General features: G+C 42.0%; 2 non-coding genes across 2 annotated transcripts; both read right to left on the minus strand.

Annotated features, from left to right (window-relative positions):
* Positions 1-4,709: 4,709 nt before the first annotated feature.
* Positions 4,710-4,781, minus strand: trnag-ucc (transfer RNA glycine (anticodon UCC)). Its single transcript has one exon. It is a non-coding gene; the product is annotated as a tRNA-Gly (tRNA).
* A 3,940-nt stretch (positions 4,782-8,721) lies between these two features.
* Positions 8,722-8,793, minus strand: trnaa-ugc (transfer RNA alanine (anticodon UGC)). Its single transcript has one exon. It is a non-coding gene; the product is annotated as a tRNA-Ala (tRNA).
* Between the last annotated feature and the right edge of the window lie 17,336 nt (positions 8,794-26,129).

Consider the following 26,129-nt stretch of genomic DNA (forward strand, 5'->3'; position numbering starts at 1 on the left):
GGCTCATATTTATGGAGACAGCTTGTCACTCTATTTCAGTGCCTCACACAGCTTAGGGGAATACAGACCTTAACGTACACTGACACTCAAAATAGAGCGCTGAGGAGGAGTTGGAGAGACGCAGCATTGCCTGTTGCCCTTCAGGATATCTGCACTGTGCATGTTGTGGCTTTGGTTTCACCTTGATCAAAGCTCACACTAATGCGAGGCAGATACCATTCTCTTGCTGTGCCACATGCCAGTCATGTATTTATATGTTAAATTAACATGTTCTTTCGCTGCTGGATTGTGCCCAGATTTTAGCTGCCCATGATTATGAAGATTTCTGAAATCCACTGATCTCACTATCAGCCAGGTTTTTCAGTCCTTGAATGATACAGCCACACGATGCAGATGTTTTCCCCATAAGAAGAAGAGGAGACTCATTAAATCACTGCCACACGGTACTTGTTGCATGTGCTGCTCTATGGCTGAGGGGCTGGACTCTGTGTAAGCAGATAGCTCTTGATCTCCCTCCTTTTCTTGTGGTCTCTTTGAAGGTTACAACAAAAGCTCCCAGCCTCATATCTCACTTATGTCCCGGGTGCTGCTGTTTTGACTGTCATCAGGTGACCAGAGGGGGTTTTCACCAGACCACAGCAGGTCTGAAAGTATCGCACCTTTCTCACATCTTCAGGGGATGAGTCATTAAAGATGGTCTCAGATTGGTGGTTTTATTGGTATTTTTTTCTATAATATCTGGGCTTTTAATGTAAAATCTTTTGGAAGTGATGTACAAATTTATATGTTTTATTCAATGCTGTATTTGTTATATTGTACCTTGACACAGTGTGTATGTATGACTACGCATCATTTATACATTTTAGTTTCTTTTCATCACACTGAATTGAAAACTATTAAGTGCAGTTTCTTGATTGATTGAAAAGTCTGTGATACTTAATGTGTTTTATCCCTTTTGTTATGATTTGATGGGACCTATGTATGAGTTATTGCTGTTCATAAATTATACTTAGAGGCTACAGCTACAACATTTAGGATGACTTTACTTCTCAAAGCACTTTATTATTCCCATCAGTTTTTAAGTGCAGCTCTTTGTGCTGCTGACGTTTTTCTGAACTCACACTGCCCTCCAGTGGCACAAAATGTGAAATGCTGTTGATATATAAATGAATCAGACACATGAACTCGTCTCTCTGATATTTATACTTTGATTAATCTTTCAGTGAATGTATGAAACAAGTAAAGAGTGTAATGTTATAGATATGTTTGTTGATGTTGTTCATTTTAATACCTACGCTGATTGTGTTCAGCACATTTTGGGATTAAAAGGTCATCAATGTAATGGAGATCAGCGATAGATAACAAGCTTTATCTCATAGGACCGTAACGTTGGTTAGGGATGTAAATACACTGCTTCAGCTCAGTTGCAACAACAAATCAGAAAAAGTTAGGATGGTTTGCAAAATCAAAATTAAAACTGAAACCAGTGATGATGAAATTATCTAATTAAATTATCTAAATGATCTAAAATCCTAATTTCTGATCTCATGAACTGTATTGTTACCTCCGCCAAGGAGGTTATGTTTTTGCCAGGGTTTGTTTGTTTGTTTGACTGTTTGTTTGTTTGTTTGTCTGTCTGTCTGTTTGTCTGTCCGTTAGTGTGCAACATAACTCAAAAAGTTATGGACAGATTTTGATGAAATTTTCAGGGTTTGTTGGAAATGGGATAAGGAAGAAATAATTAAATTTTGGTGGTGATCGGGGGTGGGGGGGCCCATTTCCAACAAACCCTGAAAATTTCATCAAAATCTGTCCATAACTTTTTGAGTTATGTTGCACACTAACGGACAGACAGACAAACAAACAAACAAACAAACCCTGGCAAAAACATAACCTCCTTGGCGTGGGGGGGGGCCCACAGATCAGCCTTGGTGGAGGTCTGCGCTCTCCGAGTGCTTCTAGTTTTTACAGAATTAACATATTCCAGTTTTGACTCTTACAACACAATCCCCAGTTATTGTTACAGTAAAGCATTTGCCACTGGAATAATGCAATTTCTTTTCACTCTTAGGGACTGAAGACACAACCACTGATTCCTCTTATACCATATAATGGCAGGTATTTACTGACAGTTTTCATGTTCTGCACAGGCTGAGATGGTAAGAAAATGCAGACAAATACAGTGTGTGTGTTCCATACAGTTGTGAAAAGAATGGAAGTAAAAGTGTGTCACAAAAATGTGTTGTCATGTCTTTGTACGTGTCTGAGCTGTATCCAGTCATCTCTAGCTCATGTACAGTGTTTTATCCGGCTATAGCTTTGTGTTTTCTCCTTTTTCTGTCTTAGTTGCCACATTTTGGCAAACAAACCTAGACAAACTCATGAAGCTAACCAAATACCAAGAACAATCTCCAGTGACTGCCATTAACACTTTCTTACTGTTTTTTAAGCATCATAGTCTCTCTTTTTTTTCCACAAGATTATGCCTGTTTGTGTTTAGTCACCAGCCATGATTTTTCCAGATGAATACAAAATATTTAGAAGGTTAAAAGAGAAATGGAATTAAACTTCACATAAAAGTAAGACCCACATTGTTCATGAGAAACTCCACTCTTTACAGGTGTGGTTGGACTTATTTGGGTGTACCATCACTGAGGCACCCTGATCTTATCTTGACAACAGTTCAGGATCCTGGAAATAATAAATACACAACTGAAGCAGTAGAAAGTAACATTAGTGCCTCAGTGTGTTCTTTGCAGGTCAGTTCAGTCTGACTTTTCATGCAGTCAAACCAAGGTTAATATACACTTCATGAGGTAAATTTGATACATCACATTTCATGTATGTTTCACAGTGCAGCCTCCAGCATCATCTGCCAGGTTCAGTTTAATACACATTGTACCTATAATGTTGATTTCATCCAAAAACTTCTCAGTGATTAACCCATAAAGACCCAAACAGCCACTGACGACCAAAACCATCTACTGATGTAAAATGTTTAATAAGTTCTGAACCAATACATGTAAATAATTGGTGCAAAATGCAGTTTGTCATCTTTTCATGGTCATCAGATATGACCCATTTGGACATTCAGAGGCTCCGTAGTGACTATGGAAACACCATCATCTTCTACAACATTGATTCACCGGTAAAACTGATGGAGTTAGATCAATGACAGTGGATGGAAACACTTGTTTTATGTTCAGTTAATGTTATATTTTTCTGAAAAAGTCACTTTTTCTTCAGTTTTCTCTGTTTTTGATATAATATCCCTCAACTTTAATCTGAGCTTTTATGAACATCCACATGATTAGTAAATTAAATACCGAAAAATACCTGATGTACAATGAAAAAATCAGATCTAGCAACAAAAGACAAAGACATGAAAACGACTCTTGACTTCTTATATTTCCTTACAGCTATATGAGTTTATTATCATTATTTAAAGCCTGCATCTTTGCTTCATGGTGGCTACAGAATTATCTCTTTAACCTTCACCATTATTAGTATTTTCCCCGTTTTTACAGACAATATAAAGAAGAAAAGACTGTACGAAACAACTTATGTGATCCCCGACAAGTAGGTCTGATTTCTTGGCACACTGTGACCTTCTGGTTGTTGCTTGGATGACCTGGATGAGGAGTGCTTAATGCAAATGAAACGAATCTGATTAAGAAAAAAAAAAAAAAAAAAAAAGGCAGAAGGTACAGTCATTTGTGTATGTATGTAATGCCATCTGTTCTCCCACTGTAAACTTTAGCAAAATTTTTACACAAAAGACAAACACTCAGGTTTTCTGTATTTCATAACCAACTCCTACACTGAAGATACACAACTTCAGAACTATTTTTCTGCCATTTATTCTTTATTTCCTTCACATTGTCAGTGGTTTGCCGACGTTGAAGATGGTAAAACTATTCCACTGTTTCCTTTCAGGTATACCAGCCTGAACACTGTGGTTATATCTGACTGTAAATCCTGTGATTTACAGCATGTGTCTGTGTCGTGTGTGGAGTTATTCCTGAAGAACCTTGGTAAAGTAATAAATGTCACTTGGAAATTTTTCAGACTCTGTCCTTCATTCATTAATTTCACAGAACAGATATCCCAATTCCTGTAAAGAGGCACAAGTCATCATTCTCTGAACACAGATGGAATACTACACTTTACTTAAAGGAATTAGTCATGTTAAACAAAACTAAATGATCTAATCTGTCAGTTTTTACCTGATTATTGCACCGCATACTTAGTATCTATTGAAGACTAATGCTGGATGTTATTTTGTTCCATATGTTGTAATTCTCTCTCTTGCAGTTTTGCAGCACAAAAAGGTTGTGTATGAGCACTGACGATTGAGAGGTGAAAGACGCTGCAGAAAAGACATGGTGTGAGGCGCCCTCTAGTGGACAAATATGAGTAACGCATTTGGTAGAATTTCCTTGGATTTGTGAATGGCAGTTTTCTGATGGTTTAAACGGCTATACTATATTCACTATATTTAGACCATACAAATCAACCAAAAGCATCATGTAATATTGTAACTAATGAAAAGGGCTTTTGATAAATATTTGAGAATAAGTATTGCAGCTCTAAGGGATTTGGGTTTGCAGGAGAGATCTGGCTTCAGTCTACAAAATAATAAGTAACAACGATGTAATGATCGCTCTTTTAAGGTATTTTGTGCAGCATTTGTGGAAAAGGAGACATCCTGCGATGGCCGGGAATCGAACCCGGGTCAACTGCTTGGAAGGCAGCTATGCTCACCACTATACCACCATCGCGTCGCATGAAATCACGGAAGTCTCCACTGACCTATGGAAATGGAAAAGAGGAGAACAGGCGGAAACAGGAGGAGGAGGAGGAGGAGCGTGGTAACCAGGGTGAACCATGTGTTCGTCCGTTCACTCTGGTCCATGTGGAGCCGAGTTGTGTTGTGCTTTTTGTCTTTCAAACTTTTCATTCATTCATTCATTCATTCATTCATTCATTCATTCTCCTCCGCTTATCCGGGGCCGGGTCGCGGGGGTAACAGTCTAATCAGGGATGCCCAGACTTCCCTCTCCCCAGACTCCTCCTCCAGCTCTTCCGGGGGGGACCCTGAGGCGTTCCCAGGCCAGCCCACAGACATAGTCTCTCCATCGTGTCCTGGGTCTTCACAGAGGTCTCCTCCCGGTGGGACATGCCCGGAACACCTCCCCAGGGAGGAGTCCAGGAGGCATCCCAAGCAGATGCCAGAGCCACCTCAGCTGGCCCCTCTGGACACGGAGGAGCAGCGGTTCTACTCTGAGCTCCTCCCTGGTGTCTGAGCTCCTCACCCTGTCCCTGAGGGTGCGCCCAGACACCCTGCGGAGGAAACTCATTTCGACCGCTTGTATCCGGGATCTTGTTCTTTCGGTCATGACCCAAAGCTCATGACCATAGGTGAGTCAAACTTTTCATTTTTATCTAATTATTGTCTTTTGTTCAAGAATTATTGTAGACTGTCTTCATCGGGAGGAGAACTTGTACTTCTCATTCTTCTATCCATAACATGTCTCTGTTCAGCTAAGACAGAGCCATTACATTTAACATGTTGTACTCATATTTATCATAATATACTCTTTTTGGCACATTAACAGACGACTACTGTAAAATGACAGAACTGTTTGTTGTCGGGAGGTTTCGAACCTGTGCCCGTGACGTGTACAGTTAAGCTTAACTTTCTAACTTTTCCCATTCATTCTCTGTGGTAGTCCTTAACACTACGGATGTAATATATATATTTGGCCACTACGGCACTTTGGCGCTGTTTTAACGGTTTTGAGTAATTTCCTCCCATGACGCGCAGCCGCAGTAAGCTCCATCACTCTGATCCTCTGAGAAGGCGACGCATCTCTAGCTGTTTTCGGTTTTTTAGCTCTTATTTCGCTCAGGTAAGGTGTTTTTTTTTTTTTTTTTTTAAATACAAATCCATTTACTCATGAAACTATTAATACTTTTATCACCGAGTTATAGCTTGACAGATAGTATACTGACAAATGTTCGCAGCTAATTCTTTTTAATTACCTATCACTACACGGATTGGCTTTTCTATCTTATATCAATTTACTTTGTTTATCAAGTAAATAATGAATGAACATTGGCCTAATTATTGTCTATGAAAGTAGTCAGAGTGTTATTTCATGACAAGATTTGGGGTGGACTTAATAAACACTTATTTTCTGTCAGCTATGGGCGAATATAGCTCACTCGGATACGGATTTGTGGATATAACACAGCTTAAAAAATGACTGAATTCGATCGTTTTTGATCAAGTTTGTATATTTTTCATACCATAAATCTAAGTATTTATAGGCTTGGGGTAGGCTACTGTCTGTCTGATGAATCTATGCACTGAGGACTAAGCACAAAGCTATTAATAGAGCTAAAGATGGGTTGAATTATCTATTAATATTTATTGTCTGTGATATGATACATTTATGCTGCCCCCACACCCTTCTGCCTTCATACCTATAGACACAAGCACACAGTACTTTTCCACTTCGCCCACTCCTCTCACCCATCACCCACTTTCTTACACACACACACACACACACACACACACACACACACACACACACACACACACACACACACACACACACACACACACACCCCTCTAATCTTATCTTAATACACTGCTTTATGAGTTTACAAGGCCAACATCAGGCCTGTTAGAATTTCCATGAATTGCAAATAGTAGAGGTTTTTCTATGCCACTCTGTCTGTTTAAGCAGTAAAGGGTTGGAAAGTTAAACTGTCTTTACTTTCAGGTTCAGAAGTTGTTGGAGTCCCAGTGGTCAAAGGTTTTACTCCTACTGCATTTTAGTAACGATCCTGACATGAATCAGGATTATCTGCTCTACATTGATTTGTTGGTTAGGCCATGTTCTGGTCTGTTCTAATGCTTGTGTTCAATTGTTCTACTAATGTTGAAGACATTTATAACACATCGTTGAGGGTAAGTACAGCTGAGTTCATGTTTTGCATGTTACTTTGTTGCTATACCTTAAGGATTTAGTATTTAAATTATATACAGAACTACACCTCCAATATGCATAAGCGGTATGGCAAATATTTTGTTCATATTTTGGACTAGAATTACATTCAGTTTGATACATGAAACTGTAGATTACCCATGCTGTGTAGATGCATCGAAATACCAGACCCTTAACATATGTTCTATTGGTTTGCATGTGTTTATGGTGATACTTATTTACACTTTTACAAAGGGACAATGCCAAAGGGGATTAGACTGACATTTTTTTCTGTGTTAGGGAGGCTGAAACCAACAACAACTCTCTCAAAACCGGACTGGCCTGATAGCGCCCTTGCATCTCCACAGCCTGGTTGGCACATACACCTGCTAACTTAACTCTATGTGATGGACATGCCTGTTTCTGATCAGTGTTCTAATTTTCCACCAATTCCAGTGAGGGCTCTACTGCCAGTACCTCCCAAGCTGCTTGCCTTGGGGTTGTCTTCAAGCAAGATCACATCACCTTTGAGACCAATGTGTCCTCCCACAGCAGCCTCTGCAGCCACTGCTCAGTTTTGGTTCTCCTACAACCACTATGAACACGCGCACACACACACACACACTCACTCACACACACACACACACACACACACATACACACAGTAGTATCACTGTACACTCTTTAAAGTGTCTGTGTCTGTTTAACACACTGCGCTCTCTCAGACGTTCAGTGTCAGCTATTTATTTTGTATTTTGCTTTTTTTCTCACTCTTTAACTCTGTCTCTGTCATCCTTTCTCACTCTCCTCTCACTTCTCACCATCATCCCAGCAGTCTCTACTGCAGGGGTGGCCAACCCTGGTCCTGGAGAGCCACAATCTTGCATGTTTTAGATGTTTCCCTCTTCTAGCACACCTGATGGTCGTTATCAGGCTTCTGCAGAGCTTGATGATTCAGTTCAATTCAGTTCAACTTTATTTGTATAGCCCAATATCACAACAAGGTTATCTCAAAGGGCTTTACAGAGTCAGTTGAAGTAAACAACAGTCAAATAAACAGCAAGAAAATGAGTAGTGTCCAGGGCATAGGCTTATCATTTAAATCAGGTGTGTTGGAAGAGGGATACATCTAAAACATGCTGGATTGTGGCTCTCCAGGACCAGGGTTGGCCACCCCTGCTCTACTGCATCTGCAGCACCCTCATCAGTCTATCCTATATACTATCCTGCATGTTTTAGATGTATCCCTCTTCCAACACACCTGATTCAAATAATAAGCCTATCACCAAGCTCTGCAGAAGCCTGGTAACGACCATCAGGTGTGCTGGAAGAAGGAAACATCTAAAACATGCAGGATAGTGGCTCTCTAGGACCAGGGTTGCTGACCCCTGCCTTAAACAGTATGGACAGGACAACTGATGAGGGGTTGATGACGCCATCATTTTTCTACATTCAGGTTTCCATGAAAAAGTGCGTCTTCTCTTGCCACAGGCAAATGATAGAAGACAAGAAACAGAAACAGTTAAAACAACTGACGTGTTGAATGAAAGTTGGTAACTTTACTGTAGATCTGTAGAATGTGGCTGCTAGACCTGACAGATGTGAACACCTGTGGCTGTTTGGTAAGCGATGACTGAAAGCTGAAACCGTGTGCGCATAAAGGGGAGGACAGATTGTACCAAATGTCTTCCTGTTCTGTACAACTACTGCCGTTAATTCAAAACCTTGGAGATGCTGGGGATTGAACCCGGGGCCTCATACATGCAAAGCATGCGCTCTACCACTGAGCTACATCCCCTGTGAAAAACAATAACAACTGTGATGTAATGTGGAAACAATGAAGGCTATTTATCAACTGGAGCAGATCATTCTCACTAAGGCTTCAGAAAAACACCTTTACAAACAGATGGGATTCTATGTTACATTTATTGCTAGGGCTGTAAGAAAATATTGGTTCTGCAAACATATCGTGATATTTCCTTTCACAATACTGTATCGATATTAAAAAGTACTGTATCGATATTTTTAGGCATTTATTCAAATGCAGATATTGTGGAGGTTCATTTTTGTTTTGTTTTTTTGTTTGTATTTTATTTATTATTCTTTAACACTGTTTTATTAAATAATGTTAGTTCCTTTGTTGGGATCGAACTAAAATACTGTTCTGTTAGTTCTTAACTAATAGAATATGGACATTTGAACAGGATCTTAAACTGTAATGTCTGTAAAACTGAATTTCAGTTTGAACACAGGAACATTTTATGATATAGCATTAGATCCTGTTGGGATCAAATAAAAATGTGTTAAGTATTTGTGCAGATTTCTGCTGTAATTCATTTCCTCAAGGAAATAATCATTTAAAAAAAGAAACAAACGAAAAATGGCCTTTTTAACAGTATCATTATAGATCATGATATATTGTATTGTGATCCTAGTATCATGATTTGTATCGTATCGCCAAATTCGTTCCAATAGAGGGTATGCAGGTGACGTCACCGCTAGCGGAAGTCACCACGGTTCCGCCCACTGAGTGGCAGAAAGAGGGAAATGAGTGACAGTAGTGGCTTCAATCCTGTCTAAACTGAAGAACAATATTCAGTAAAAAATGGGGAAGAGCTGTTGTGCGACTGATTGTATGAATAGGTTCTTAAAGCAGTGGGAGCTATCATTTTACAGGCACCGAAAGCCAAAGAAAAGAGAAGTAGATGGATCCACAAATCCAGGAAACCAAACCTAAATCTGTGGATCCTGTTTGGTGTCAGGTAACATTAATTTATGATATATTTTTGGGTCAAATCAGACCTTAAATGACATTGTTTTGGCTAACGTTACTTCTTAGTAAAGCTCTTGGTTTCATGATCAGATCTTTCATGGATTTTGTCTTCATTTTGTGATTCTGAACCTTGTGCTCCTGCATGATTTGTAAACTAACTTAAACTGAGGCTAACCCAGTTACTCAAATACGGGGGAACTGGAGAATAAAGCTACGACGGAATATTAGGGCCACATAAGAAAATAAAAGCGCTTGTCAGTATAAAGTCATAAAATATTGATATAAAACTCGTAATTTTATGAGAATAAAGTCGAATACAAAAAGAATCACAATGTTATGAAAATAAAGTCATAGTTATAAAAAAACCTCATAATTTAACGAAAATGTCATGCATTTATGAGATTAAAGTTGTCATATTCCGACAATAAAGCCATAATATTACAAGAATAATGTGGTAATTTAAAAACAGGTTAAAAATCTCCTAATTTCCCAGAATCCAGTGGTCCCCTGCTGGTCCACAGCAGTAGTATCTGTGTTCTATAAAGTACTTGATCTGAACTAGACTCAGTAAATCTCAGTACCAGTAGACCATGCATATATTCACTGGGGTCAGTACATGGTCTACTGTAAATGCACTTTGGATCAGCTGGTTCTGGGCCCTAGTTTTGGACTCTGGTTGTCAGTAATGATGAAACCATGTACATTTGTTTGTTTCAGGTAAAAATGGCGATGATCCCCGCCACCCTGGATGTCCGGATACTCCATTTCTGTCCACATGTCAGTGTTCATGGACCACTTGTTCTTTGGTAGCTCATATGGATCCATGTCCAGTCCAACTGTCCTTCATTTAATGACATATTTCACATTTTCCCGGTCTGGCTGTGTTTACTGCTATACTCCGTCATGTTGAGCATTTTGCTTTTTGCCACTCAGTCTGACTTAAAGGGGCATGGCCTGGGGGGGAAGTGACGTATGTGCATACCCTCTATTCACAGCCCTATTTATAGTTGTGTTACGCCCTAGTCTAGGGGTAAAACAAGGCATAATATAAAATGACTCCCCACTCGATTCCCACTCCCAAGGAAGACCGGGACAAATAATGTTAAATTAAAACCGAGCAGCAGTTTATTTAATGTAGGGTGAGCAGTGCTAAAAATAAACAAAACCAACTCAAACACTCTGTACTTCCCTAGTAAAAATAAAAGAACAAAAATACACAGGACTAACCTGGCCTCCTAACTCAAAAACAGGAGAAAACGTGATAAAAATAAAATTGACTTCTCACCCTAAACCAGTGCTGCGGTGTCCGTAAACTATTTACAATGTGAATAAATACTAAATTCAAAATGTCAACAATCTCTCCATAATAATGCGAGCTGGCAGCGTTCGTTGGGAGGAGGACGAGGATGAGGAGCCGGGCTGGGCTGTCCACAGGCAGTTTTAAAGGCCTCCTCCACCAATTAGCGGTCTGTGCGCTCCAGGCTGGCCAACCCACAGGATGCGCGTCCCACCAATCCAATAGAGCCACCTGGACTTCAACACACATACATAACAGAAAAATACACCACTGGCCCTCTACAGGCCAGGGTGGGATAACAGGACAAATTACAAACATATATATGACCTCAGGGTCATAACAGTTGCATTAATACTTATTGGTGATGCAAAACCTCATGTTGTATATTAAGGTGCTGTCATCCTGCTTCTGACTGGGATCTGTATCTGTGGACATTTATTTGATGTGGCTGTTGTTTTCTTTGGTTTCCATCCTGTTTCACCTGTGGAGCTTTGTGGAGGTGCACATGCAGCTGGGAGGGAGGAAGGGAAACTTTCTGAACTGGATCTGAATGTGAACGTTGTATTATACTGATAAAAAAGAAAATCTAATAAAAACTAAGTAAAAACAAACAAACAAACTCTTAAAGCCTTTAAATCCACCTGCTCTGAGGTCAGTGTCGTAAGACTTTAAATGCATTTTCTCCACTAACAGAAATCTGTCACTACATCGAGGTGTCAGAGGTAAATGTTTATGCTTTTTTACATTCAATCATTGTCTCCTTGGAAACACTATCATGTACCAGTTTTTTCGGATCCATTTCTTATTTTTTGGATGGAATGTCATTTGTGGTGCACGGCGTTGCTGGGTCTCAGGAGGATGTATTTTGTGGCTTCAGGCATCTGTAGTCTGAAGACTGGCCGACACAGTCCTGAAAAGGGTGTTTTTGTTCAGCGTGGCGGTGCCTAACAGTGGTGCATTTGTAGGATGGACAAACCAAAGGCCTTGTCTCTGCTGCTGCATACGGCCGACATCAGCCATCCAGCCCAACACTGGGACCTGCACCACTGCTGGACCACGTCCCTGCTGGAGGACTTCTTCAGACAGGTACTGGGGCTGCGAACAACAAGTGCCTTAAGATGAAAACTATTCAGACATTTTGAATTGAGATGGTAGATATGTTTTGTTGTTGAATTTTTTTTTTTTTTTTTTTACATTTTTTATTATTACGGTGTGAATACTCGATGCTGTACACATTTAAATTGATGTAAGCAGTGTATTAGGTGAAAAGGAGAGTAAAAAAAATAAGCTTTTGCTTCTACACTGTAAGCCCAGACTTTGTATTTACTAAAATGCTTTAATTACAATGGACTTAAATAATTTCAGTTTTCTTACAATACTATAAAACACAGGTGTCAAACATGCGGCGCAGGGGCCAAATCTGGCCCACCAAAGGTTCCATTCTGGCCCTGCAGGATAAAAGTGCAAAAATGAACCTGAACAGTCAAGGCTGTCAAAAATCCTTTTGGTTGAGGCTCCACATACAGACCAATGTGATCTACAGTAAAAATAACAACACAATAACCCATAAATAATGACAACTACAAGTTTTCTTGGGGCGACTCAGTGGTGCAGTGGATAGCACTCGTGCCTCACAGCAAGAAGGTCCTGGGTTCGATTCCAACACCAGTCGACGGGGGGTGGGACCTTTCTGTGTGGAGTCTGCATGTTCTCCCCGTGTCTGCGTGGGTTCTCTCCGGGTACTCTGGCTTCCTCCCTCCATCCAAAGACATGCACTTGATAGGTTAATTGGTTAATATCACCTCCATCGTCGTCCAGTCAGTGTATGTGTGGGGCAGGGGGTCTTCAGTCACTCGCCAGTAACCAGGCAAAGGATAAGTGTATATGAGACGTCACTGGGGTCGTTACCACCACTAGGTTTCAACCAGTGAGTCTTGTGAATGTGGGTGCGCGATGCAGCTGTGTCCAGCTCCGGTGTCCAGTCTACGCTGTCGATCGATGCTCCGGCCAGTCCTTGGCTGCAGCAGTCAGCGGTTCTCCCAGAAACCGCTTACAGTGGGTCACGTGGATCCACGTGGCATGTTCAGCAACCTTGGCCGCTGTGTGAGTTGTCAGGAGCACCTGGAAAGGTCCTCATCACCTGCGCTGTTTCCAGTGCTTTCGTCTGAAGTCCCGAAACACGAACCAATCCCCAGGCTGCAGCTGATGGAGCGGCTCCTCTGCAGGAATCGGTAATGCTGATTTCACCAGTACCTGTACTTGAGATAGTTCAGAGGAGAGTTTCCTACAATAAGACAACATGTCATGCTCCAACAATGATGTCAACCCTGTGCTTGGTTGGGGGGGCCTGGAGACCTGTATATGGGGGTCTCCCAAACATAATCTCAAAAGGACTCAGTCCACTTCGACTCCTACGTCTCATTCTCATTTGCATGAGGACCAGAGGTAGGGCCTTGACCCAGTTAAGGCCTGCTTCCTCACAACATTTAGCCAGTTTTGATTTTAGGGTGCTATGTTCCCTTTCAACAGCCCCCCCGGATTGTGGATAGTATGCACAGTGTGTTTTGAGGTCAAAACCTAGCATTTTCCCTAACTCAGGTAGTGTTGTGTTCAAAAAATGGGACCCATTGTCTGATGAGATCTTCTTTGGGATCCCCCAACGAAAACAAAACAAAATGTCAGTTACCAAAGCCTTAGCCACTGAAGAGCTGTCTGCATGTTTTGCAGGAAAACATTTATCTAACATTCCTCCCTTAGACACATGATCTACGCCATTTGTCAGCTTAGCAAACCAAGGGAAGAAATGTTTGGGCAGACAAGGTCGTCCATCAGCTGCCCCAGGTGAAACAAAAGACACAAGCCTGTGAAGAAGGACAACAAAGGAGAAGGTCATCAACATACTGTAAAGGAGCAACACCTGGTGGGAGGTCAAGGTGGGACAGCGAGTCGGCCAAAATAGAATTGTAAATGGTTGGGGCCTCGCAATACCCCTGTGGCATGCATGTCCATGTGTACATTTTGTTTTTGAACTGCAACGCGAACCAATATTGGCTATCTGCATGCACGGGCACGGATGTGAACGCGTTCGAAAGGTCAATAACAGAAAAGTGAGATGCAGACGGCGGAATTTGTGACAAAACCGTGTTTGGATTTGGAACCGTGGGCATGCGTGGCACCACGGCTTTGTTCACCACCTGTAGGTCTTGAATGAACCTCCATGTGTCCGGGTCAGGAGGGGTTCGCGCTTTTTCCACAGGAAAAATAGGGGTCCTGACCGGTGAATCAGGACATGGGACTAAAATTCCCACATTCAAATAAGCTTCGAACACAGACTGTTTTTGACATGGCCTGTAATCAGATCGCGGGGTAATGATGACCAGTGGGCAGTTTCGGACGAGACCCACATCATGTGGACCAGTAGCCCAGACATCAGGTGGGATATCAGCCAGTTCGGGTGGCACGGAGACGGGTGAGAGGCCTGTGGGAGATGTAGACATACAGGTCAGCGCTTCATCATTTAACAACTGTACAGTTTTCTGACAGTGAAACAGTGATATCATGCTCTGTCTGTATACCCCCAGTCGGGGAGCGAACATGATGGCAGGGTCAGAGGTGGGACACAAATCTGACACCTGCAAGGCCTTTTCCACAAACGGGCCCACGTCTTTCCAATCTGCATGGCATAATTTGGAAAGAGCCATATGTGTGGTGCAGCACCAAGCCTGTAAAAAGAGTGTTGGTTATCAGTCAGTGACACAGACAATGCACAAAAAAATATGAATCCCAAAACATGTAACCCGTTGTGAGCTTATCAGACGCTGTGTGGAAAAACTTTTCCTCATATGTGGGGTCAGGGCCTCCAGGACTGAAATGAGAAGCACACTATAAATCATTTGGGGGTGAGACATAAGCGCCAGGCTGAAGTCTGCTGTCACTTCGCTCGACCCATTTTTCTGTAATTTGGGGGGAACAGACTTTCCACTGGTATACAGAATCTGGTAAGCCAGCAGCATACCTAACCATTGTGTGTGCGTACACAGAATGCGAAAGGAGATCTGTGCCCGTGACTATGTTTCGTTGAGCTATTGTTAACCCCTCTGGACCCGATTCAAGTTTTACCCCCAGTTTGCACATCAAATCCCGCCCACACAAATTAATGGGACAGACGGGTGAGAGTAAAAAAGAATGTTAGAAAGTACATTCCTGTGAAACATGTCAACGGAACAGTAAAGCTCTCTCTGTCCTGTTTACCATCAGCCGACACAGAAATAATAGTTTTTCCACTCAACTTTGGTGTAGGTGTTAAGTCTGCATGTCTGATCACAGAGTATGTAGCTCCACTATCTACTAAAAACGATAACTTAAGACTGCTTATAGTAAAATCAACCACAGGGAGCTTCTGATAGGAGTCAGTACACAGCTGAGCGTGTGTGTGTGTGTGTGTGTGTGTGTGTCTGATGTGTGTGTGTCACCTCCTCCTCCCTCGGGCAGTGCAGCAGTAGCTGTAGTGGGTGTGGAATCCGTGTCTGGAGACCCGCCCTCCAGGGCCGCGAGCCAATCCCCTCCCCCATTCCCTCCACGTGGCTGTCTCCGCTGCCTTCTCTGTGGGCAGTCCCTTTTCCCATGTCCTGGTTGGCCACAGAAGTGGCATACCCCTCCACATGTCGGACCACCCCTTTCCGGGTGGAGGTGGGCCTCGAGTGTTCTCCGGTCCCCTCCCCCGCCCACGCTGTTCCCCCAGGGGGTCGGGCGGACCAGTCCGGAGTGTGTGTTGAAAGTGACCCCTGTCCTGCATGTGAAATCTTCCACTGTTTCATCAGGCCTCTGTTTCAGGTTTGTCAATGCAGACAGACAGCCTCGGGCGGGAAAAACGTCCGGCAGAGACTAGGGGTCATCTTTGCAGCCAGAAGCCCCCTGAGTTCGGACCCGGTGGGTCTGTGTTCATTGCAGAAAGTCTCTCGGATGGATCAGGTAGATGTTTCAGCAAATGTCCAAGCCCTGAACACCACAATGGGACCGTCCGGTCCGCTGACTTCCACCATGGGCATTTGTGTAGCTGTGCCAGAAGTCAGTCCTCCCCCCTGCCTGGAGCATCAGCAGTGGGGGTGGAGTCGGGTTGTGTGGAGCCCGGTACTGGCGGTGGAGAAGGCTGGGGGCCAGCAGACCTGGGGGGCCTGCTGGGGGCCGTTGACGTTTGGCCGGTTCTGGAATTACGGCCGAGTGTTCCGGGAGGGGGGGTGGGGTCTCACGGTGTCCCTGTGGGCAGGCGTCCAGACCGGGACACCAATTTCGCTGCCTGCACAGACACACAAGGGGGGGTGGGGGGGTGTGTGGTAAAGTGGCGGAGCTCAAGCTCCTTGACACCAAAAATCAGTTTTACAGAGGCTCTCGATAACCAGCAGCATAATTTACCAGATGTTACAGAGTAGAACAAACGTCGCCCAAAAATAAAAAGGAAGTATAGAGTTATGAATACAAAGAAGTGGCTTACATATTCTAACAAATTAGGCATAAAAGGAAAAAAAAACACAGCTAGATGGTGTTTACAGTGTCATCTACAGTTACAAATGCCTCAGTTTGTTTTTGCTTCATTCAGCTTCCTCCAACCACATCTCAAAACATTTGTTACAAGTTTCCTGTTGTTTAAAGTCCCTGACCTTGTTTTTTTTCCCCCTCTCTTAGCCTCCCTTTAACTCATACAGTTTTTGTACACTCAAAGTTCCTGTTTCAGGAAAAATACCCATGTTTACCCAATAATCAGCACATTCAAGCACAATTTCCCCATATATATATTTTTTTTCCTCCCATGGGTTTTGGAATAGGGGCCTCTCTGTCCACACCCCCGTCACTGTGCCCCGGCCGGTTCCCCATTTTACACTTAGAACGTCTTCTAAGTGGTTTTTATTCCTTACTTGGCGTACAAAATACTAAAAAAGCCTTTTTGATTTTTCTTTTTGGTTGTTAGCGAAAAAAATCACCTAAAACGCTTTCAAGTTTGTTATAAACTTTACTCTACTGTATTTACATACAGTAGCAACCTTATAAGATTTTTCTTTTTAGTTGAAGGCGAAAAAATCTCCCAAAAACGCCTGTACTCCATTGCATTTGCATACAATAGCAACCCAACTCAGGTTTTTTTTTTTCCCTATATAAACCTGAATTGTATCCCACTGTAAATGTTACAGTGGTCACCAGTGACGTGAGTTTGGAACACAGAGAGTAAAAGCCCCACACACCCCAAACTGTAACTTTCTCACTGTGTGTGGCGTTTAACTCAGCCCTGATTCCAGTGGTGAGGCAGGTGGGGCTCGGAGCCGGTCCCCCGTCTGCGATGTCGTTTTACCACGGGGCTACAGCCGCTTTTTGGCCCGTAGGACGATCAGTCAACCAAACTCCGTTCCCCGTCTGACAGCACACATGGAATCCTGCCGACAACGCCAATTTGTTGTGGAAATGTTCAACTGATAACCCACACACAAAGAGGAGGAGAGAAAGTTAGAGTTAAAATAAATAAATGCATTTATTGAGAAGTCAATCACAGAGAAACTCTGTAAGTGAAGTCTGATTAACCATGAAAATATTAAAGATTATATAGACCAAAAATCCAACCCCCCCAATGGTGACAGCCAAATGACAACCCCATATTTAAATCATACCACTCCATACCAGTCCTTCCGGTTCCGGGGGGGAAGAGGCCATATTGGCCTCTTACCCCTTACCTTGTTTAAATAATATCTAGCATGCAGGCGCCATCACATATCCAGACATTTAGGTGTTTGGGTTCTAACTCAAGGTAAGAACTCCGTTCCCGAGTCGGGGGTGTTACAGAGTGGTAACCATCACACATAAGCATATGCATGAAGAATGACTCAGCATTAAAAGAAGATGTACTAACAGTAAAACATAAAGAGTATAAAATATAAAAAGTAAATTTTTCCACCACAAAAGTTACCATAGGTCGAGAAGTGTCCGTCAAAAGCAAGTCTTGTAAGTTTAGTTCAACTTCTGTGTTAAAAGAATCATACATGTGTGCTAAAGGTCCTTCACTGTCTTTGTCTAATCCTTTCAATTGTTTCATAGCCAATTCTCCTTCCTCATGTGGGTCAATTTCACTTCCCTCATCACTTTCTCTCCTATCCTCACCTAGTCATGCTTGACTTTGATTTGGACATTCACATGCAAAGTGTCCTCTCTGTCCGCACTTCCAACATTCCTCTCCGTCTCTGCTTCTGTAACCACCATAAGCTCCACGTCCTCTAAGACCTCCTCTGAATCCTCCTCTACCTTGTCCTTTTCTGAAACTTCCTCTGCCTCTTCCTTGGTAGAATACATCATTGTCTTGTTCTCCATACATTATGTCATTTACCTTGTTAGTTTTCTTTTTGTCTTTTGTCACTTTTTCCGCATGTAGAGCATGATTTATGTATTCGTCCAATGTTCCTCCAGTCAGTCCAATGTAATGTTTGTCCACCCAGTGTCTAATCCTGTCTAATGACCCTGCATGTAAAGCATTTTTTAATTGTTGTCTGTATGCACCATTTTCGTTCTCATCTTCTGTAAGACCACTGTGAGCCTTAAAAACTGTTGTCATTCTGACTACAAAATTTTCAAAGGACTCATCATCCTTTTGTTTTTTGCGTCCAATTTCAGTGTAATTTGCTTGTTTGTTGAATTTAGTTCTTACTCTTTGCGCTAGGGCATTGACTCTTGTCGCCAATTCACCATTGTCATGAGCCAGTGGGTCATTGCCCTGCATCCGATTCCAATTTCCTTTAACATGATGCCAATCTCCTCCGAAGGCTGTCATCCAAATCTGCTGAGTCTCCAATCCGTTAAGGTTGTAAGACTTCCTTAAATTTTCCATGTCAATTATACATTGTTCTACATCTATTTTGGGACTTGTCACACCTTCCACTGTCTTTTTTACATCTTCCATAGTCCACGTCCTATACACCAAGACTGTAGGGTTTTGTCCCTCCTCTCCTGTCCTAGGATTTGCTACCTCGATCATTGGGTAAGCCTGTACCTCGGAGTCTGAGTCATGGTCAAAGTCTTCCAAATCTTCTTTCTTAGTAACTACTCCTCCCCCAATATTCTGGACCAGACTAATTTTTGTTTTTTCTTTTCTGTCTGGCTACGTGTTTGCATGTACCGTAAATTCCAGACTATAGACCGCACCTGAATATAAGCCGCAGACCTTAATATTAGAAAGAAAATCAATTTTGTACACGTATAAGCCGTGCCGGTTTATAAGCCGCGGGTGTCCACCAGTGGCGATTTCTCATAGACTGCAAGAGAAGCCCGGCTTCCCCTATCATTACGAAAATTAAATGGTTAAATATGTTTGGTTGTGTTGACATTTCATTGACTACACGTGTTAAAACACGTTCATCTCACAGACGAGTTCGTTCAGAATCAGCTTTATCACAAATCATCAGACTCGATGTTGTTCACTTCTCATACATTCCTGTTGTGCTGTTTCCTCATACGATCTATGGTCACTGCATTTCCCCGTTGAAGCCTGGCTTCTATGGGAGTCTATGGGACCGAGTGGAACCTCTTTTTTTCATTGCGTCAAAACTGGACGGTAATTGGACAAAGGTTTTCTTTGAGTTCAAATGAAATTATTCCCTGTATGTAAATGGGTATGATATGTGTGAGCTTGCTGTCATATCTATAGGTTGATTCGCTGTTAATATGATGATTAAAAAACAAAAGACAAAAAACGAGGCAATAAAAGGATAGTAATAAAAGCACATTTTCTCTTTCTTTTTTGTCGGTGGACTTAACGGGGTTTCCTTTGGATTCGTGCCGATACGGGATTGACTTGCTTTTGCGCCGGCTGTGGATTCACGGACTTAAAATGACTTGAAAGACACTTGAAAGTGAACAAATTTTTGTTTTTCGTTAGAGTAGGACTTTTAATTTATTTTTAAAATATAAAGATTAAAACAAGTAATTACGTCTGTTGTAATATCATTTTCATTTAACATTACGCACGATGTGCAGCAGGGACGAGATGCCACGGTACTTGGCACTGTGCTGTGGTACCTGGTACCGAACCGTGGTACCGAGCCATGGTCCCACGGCGCCATGGCACCTGGCACCGAGCTGTGGCACCGCAGTGCCATGGCACCTGGCACCGAGCTGTGGCACCGCAGTGCCACGGCACCTGGCACTGAGCCGAGGTGCCGCGGCTCGGGGCCAAAACTAGGTGCCGTGACACTGCGGTGCCACCTGCACCTAGAGCCGAGGTGCTGCAGCACCGAGCCGTGGTACCGGAAGTGAGCCACCGGCGGTGTCTGTGCCTCAATATGCACTTGGTGTCTCTCACGACGTGCGCATTAATTCTGAGATGCTTTAAATTTATGACGGTCTCTGGAGAGCTTTATTGGGTGTTTTCATCCAGAGTTTTGTTTTGTACATTTGTCAAACAATATTAGCATTTGAAGGTTTACTATTTTTCCTTAAAAGTTCCCCTTTTGTGTGTGTTAATATTAACTTTATAAAGGTTAAGTTGTTAATGTTATCCATTCCTGCATACCTGGTAACAATAGACAGATTCTCCCCTGGGGTGTGGCAGGCAATAAGGTAAAATCGTCGTATAAGCCGCGTCGGAGTATAAGCCGCAGTGTTTAAAGCGTGGGAAAAAAGTAGCGGCTTATAGTCCGGAATTTACAGTATTTGTCTGATTCTTTTGGGCAGTAGGGTGGAGGTTGCCCTGCTAACTTTTGATATAGTTTGTTTTGAATCTGAGGTGGTGGAGGGGGAGCGGAGGGTGCCGCTAAAACAGGCACAGCACCTCCCACCGCTCCTTCCTCCTCCTGTGCTCGTTGTGGCCCTTCTTCTACTACATTTTGAGCTTGAGGTTGTTGTCACCTACATGGTTGTGTTTCATCATCCTCTTTTCTGTGAAACATTGTCTTTATACTTGTTTCCTCTGTCGTTCTTATTTTTGTTTGACTTATTTTTTCCTCCTTCTCTTTTCTGAGCTTCTTTTAGCCACATTTGAACTTCTCTGAGGCCTAATTTTTCCATTTTCTTTAGATTATTGTTGGCTTTTAATTTCATTTTCCCTATCAATTCACTAACATTTTGTGTGGTTAATTTACCATCGAATTCAAATTGTCATCTCCAATCTGAAAGGTTTTTTTTTTTTTTTTTTTTAACTCTTTAAGTGCCAGACAGTTAAGGGGATAATAAGCCTTAAAAGTGCCACAGAATTTGGCCGTGTTTCAGTATTTCGCGTCCTTTTTATAATATTTGAAGAATCCTGCAGGAAACCACTCGGTAACATCCGACCGATTGCTGATTAGATCCAAAACGCACCGGACGCAGCCGATTCATTATTGATCGTAATTTGCATAATTTATAATAATAATAATAATAATAATAATAATAATAATAATAATAATAATATTTATTTATATAGCACTTTTCATACATTAAAAACTGTAGCACAAAGTGCTTTACATATCAGTTTAAAAATCAGTACCGCCCCCCACCCACACCCACCCACTCACCCGCACACACACACACACACAAATACATGCAAACCCACAAGCTCACACATACTTAAGAAGACTGACTGAGCACGGGTAGACCAGAACAAAAATGTACAAGTAAAAGTAAAACATCAATTTAGGAGGCGCTGTCTCAGGGAGCCTTCCGCACCAGGATGCAGCCGCCGACCCCGGCGACCAGGCACCAGCAACACAGCCCCGCATCCCAACTAGTGGGAGAGGGCCAACTGGGACCCCCACCCACCAGAAAGGAGCGGACCCCAGTGAGAGAAGGTGCAGCCACAGCCCCCGGAGTCCACAGCCGCTCCCCGGCATGGAGGGCTCCCTCTGATGAAACACCGGAGAATAAGAAACATTAAAAAGATATAAAAATATTATTCGGTCGCGTGACCTCAAATTCCCGTCTGATTGGTCTCAAAAGGGGGACACAGAAAGAACGTCATCGAAATGTGAGAAAGAAATGGGGGTGGATGGTTTGTTTGTACACAAATGTGGCGTGTTCTCCAAAGCCGATCTGATCGGCCCGTGGCACTTTACAGGTTGTTTTCGTAAAGCCGATTTAATCGGCCCATGGCACTGAAAGTGTTAAATGGAACTGGGATCCTTCAGTTCCATGTATTTCCAATCATTTGTTTTTACTTCTGTTTCATTCCCAGCTTCTTTGCTATGAGATTTCCCCATTTTGTTAAACAATTTAGACCAGTCTCATGTGTATCCCTAGTGGAGTCGCTACTTAGACTGACTTTCAACCTGACTGTACAGTGTTTTCAACCTCTATCAGTGGTATTTCTCAAGCTTCTACCTCAACGAGGCGGAGAAATCTTGCCTACTGCTTCCACCAATAGCACACTGTTTACTTCAGTCAGTTTTGGTATGAACAAAGGACAAAAATCCTTTGTTCCACTCACACTCACACACACTTCCCACTTTTGCAGTTTTCGCGGCGGTCAACTCTCGCCTTGACCTGGCAAACCTAAATTTAACTGGCAGCTCCCGCCCTGCCTGGCATTTTTGCACCGCTTAAATTATGCCAACTTCTGCCTTGGCCGGCAATTTTATGGAGTTTTATGACTTCCCTGTCAAAGGCCCTTCCAACCTACGGAGTTTTATGACTTCCCTGTCAAAGGCCCTTCCAACCTATTTATTCACCTATCAGTGCCTAGGATTATAGGGTTTTCTACGCAGTAACCCTCAGTCACCCGTTTCCTTTTAATTCAAGACCATACTCACCCTCCTGTTGCTCTGTTCAAGGATTCTCGTCAACCATCAGATCCCAGCCAGTGGGGCAGACTGCTGTTCCCGGAAAGGGTCTGTTTCGGTCCGCTGTTTTTGTTGCGTCCCAGCCGCGGTCTGCACGGAGACTGTCCCCCAGGCTGGCAATCTTCAGATGTATTGAGATCCGGCTCGAAGGACCAATTAAAAATGTCAGGTTTAGACCACCTAAATTCAAGGAAAGACACAAGAACACACAGGAGTCAAGTATCTCTTGCTCGCGAGGAGAGTAGTTGACAGAACACTGCTCAGTCACAATGCCCCAACTCACTCTGAGGGTCCTGCCCTTGCTCTCCTCATTTATTTCATTTGGGTGTTCCCTAGTTACATGGTTGTGATTAGTCTGAGGGTTTACATATTGATCACATTGTTAGTACATGGGTGCATGATTATTTTCCTCTTATTAAATGTCAAAACTGAATCGTCCAGACACATCTGTGAAGCCTTTGTGTGAACTTCTTCTTTCCATCAGACGACATGGGTCAACTGGTCTCCAAGGCATGGTCCCCATCCTCCGAGGTGCTTTCACTTCTGCAAAACCTGTAAAAGAACTCTAAGAGCACTTTGCCCTCATTCAACATAGCATATAATAACATCATAAGTATGGCATGAACGTGATAACTTATGTACGATTATTCAAACATCATCTTTACATGGTCATCAGATATCAGACCATATTTGGATGTTCGGATACTCCGTAGTTACTGTGCAAACATTTTCATCTTCTACACCATTAAATTACCAGTAAAACCCATTGAGTTGGATCAATGACAGTAGATGGGAACACTGGGTTTATGTTCAGTTATTTATATCTTTTTCTTCTGTTTTCTCTGTTTAGATACGATAACCTTTGAATCTACTGTGAATATTCATGAAGATTTATATTAAAAATAGGAAATTAAATGTGGGAAAATACATGATTTATGGTGAAACTGCAAAATATAGAGGATAATATGACAGTTAAAGCTGCTACATCACTTGAGGAAGGTTAAATGGAGAGAAACATTTATTTGGGAGCTGGGGCAATAATACTACTGGGTCTTTATGGGTTAAACAAAAGTGCATTTTGTGATTAACAATTACAGAGTCTGACAAAGTTTAAACACACAACCAAATACTCAAGAGTTACATAACTTTCCTTTATACAAAAGTGTATAACATCACTAGAGACCTGTCGATAGACATATTAATTTTGATTATTTATGTTATTTGTCAGTTAGTCCTTTCAGCCCTAATTATTTTTCTTGATATACAGAACTTCAAGCCACTCCTTTGAATTAGATCAGACTACACTTGTCAAGAGCTGTTTGTTTTTTGTTGGCGGTCACAAAGGTTTAGTTGAAAAACCATCCTGAGTCTGAAATGCCACCTAATGATTTTCTTTTAACTCTTACAGAATGGACTTTGAACAATAATATATTCATTTTTATGGATAAGGTTTTCAGACAGACAAAAGGATGTGCAATGGGTGCTTGCTATTCCCAATCTTATGCAGGACTCTACCTAGGTAAATGGGAAGAAGATTTTGTGTTTAATCAGGAAAAGAACAGCTTTTTAAAGCACATTGTCTGGTGGGGACGTTACATTGATGATGTATGCTTGTTTTGGTCAGGGTCAGAGGCAGAACTTAAAGCTTTCCATGGCTTCCTTAATAACATTAACCCAAACATTAAGTTGTCATTGGACTACAGTAAAGATAGCATTCATTTTCTGGATCTCACTATTTATGAAGACAATTTAGGGATGTTACACACATCCATTTTCAGAAAACCCACTGACAGAAACACTGTTCCACATGCCAATAGCTTTCATCCCAAATGGCTTAAAGAAAATATCCCTTATGGCCAGTTTCAGAGGGTGCGACCAAGATGCAGATTTTGTGAGTAAATCAGGGGAGATGTTTGCACGGTTTCAGGCAAGGGGCTACAAGAATGCCACATTACAAGAAGCTTACACAAGAGCTAAACATCTGGACAGACACACCTTACTAGAAAGGAATCCCCCTAAACAAACACAAAACAGAACAGTATTTGTCACTACATATAGTACAGAAGTGGACCAAGTCAAAAGAATTATTAATAAAAACTGGGACATCATTCAGAGCGACGAACAACTCAGATGAATTTTTCCACAGCCTCCACTCATCACCTTTAGGAGATGTCCTACACTGCAGGACAAACTGGTCCACAGCCATCTCCAACCTAGCACTCCATCATGGCTGGGTCAGAAACCTAAAGGGAGCTACAAATGCGGCCACTGCAATCACTGTACAAATGTCATACAGACCAAAACTTTCATGGACTCTACATCACATTAACAATACACAATCAATCATTTTATTAACTGTAAAACAATATTCATCATTTACAGACTGGAATGTCCGACCTGCAAAGTGTTGTACATCGGCCGCACAAAAAGACGTTTACAGGACAGACTGTCAGAACACAAATATGCAATAAGAACTGGAAACACAAACTACCCGATGGCAAAACACTACCTGGAACTCCACAACAGCAACCCATCTACACTACAAGCTATTGGCATCGACCACATTCCATCCTCCTTAAAAAAGGGGGACAGGCAAAAGACATTAAACCAACGGGAAGCTTTCTGGATTTTTAAACTCCAAGCCACTGTACCCCCTGGACTGAATGAAGAGTTGGACTTTTCTGTTTTCTTATAATGCATTATCTGTTTCTTGTTTTAAAGACTTTACACTGGTTTCATCTTAGTATGTAAATTTTGCACTGTTTTTTATTCATGTATACTTGTAAATATTTCTATTTGACCTGCAGTGACACCATCTGCTGGCCTTTTCCATGTGGACACCCTCTGCAGGCCATTCCCTTCATGCCCATCTGGCAGGTTCCTCTTGGTTAGACCCTACTATATAGGAACCTACAGTTTTTCAGGCTCCTGTTTTGACTTCCTGATGAAGGCTTGAAGCTGAAACGCGTTGAAGTTTTTTAGGTCTCGATATGACCATGCCATGATAATAAAGGCATTTGAATGTTGAAAGAGAGTGCCTTGGATTCTTCTTCCGGTGTGATAAATACTTTTTGAATCCCTTTTTCCAAAGAGCACCTTGAACAAACTCTTTTTGGTCCGAGAAGCATTCCTTCCCAAACATTTTTTGAATTAACATTAATTTATGCTGTATTTTTGGGTAAAATTATACCTTAATTGATGACATTGATCTTATACTTAATCACAGTTCAATTAGTAGGATAACGCCTATGGAACAGTTTTAAAGATACCTCTCTCACTTT

This window comes from Sphaeramia orbicularis, chromosome 20, assembly GCF_902148855.1.
Source record: "Sphaeramia orbicularis chromosome 20, fSphaOr1.1, whole genome shotgun sequence".
Lineage (NCBI taxonomy): Eukaryota > Metazoa > Chordata > Actinopteri > Kurtiformes > Apogonidae > Sphaeramia > Sphaeramia orbicularis.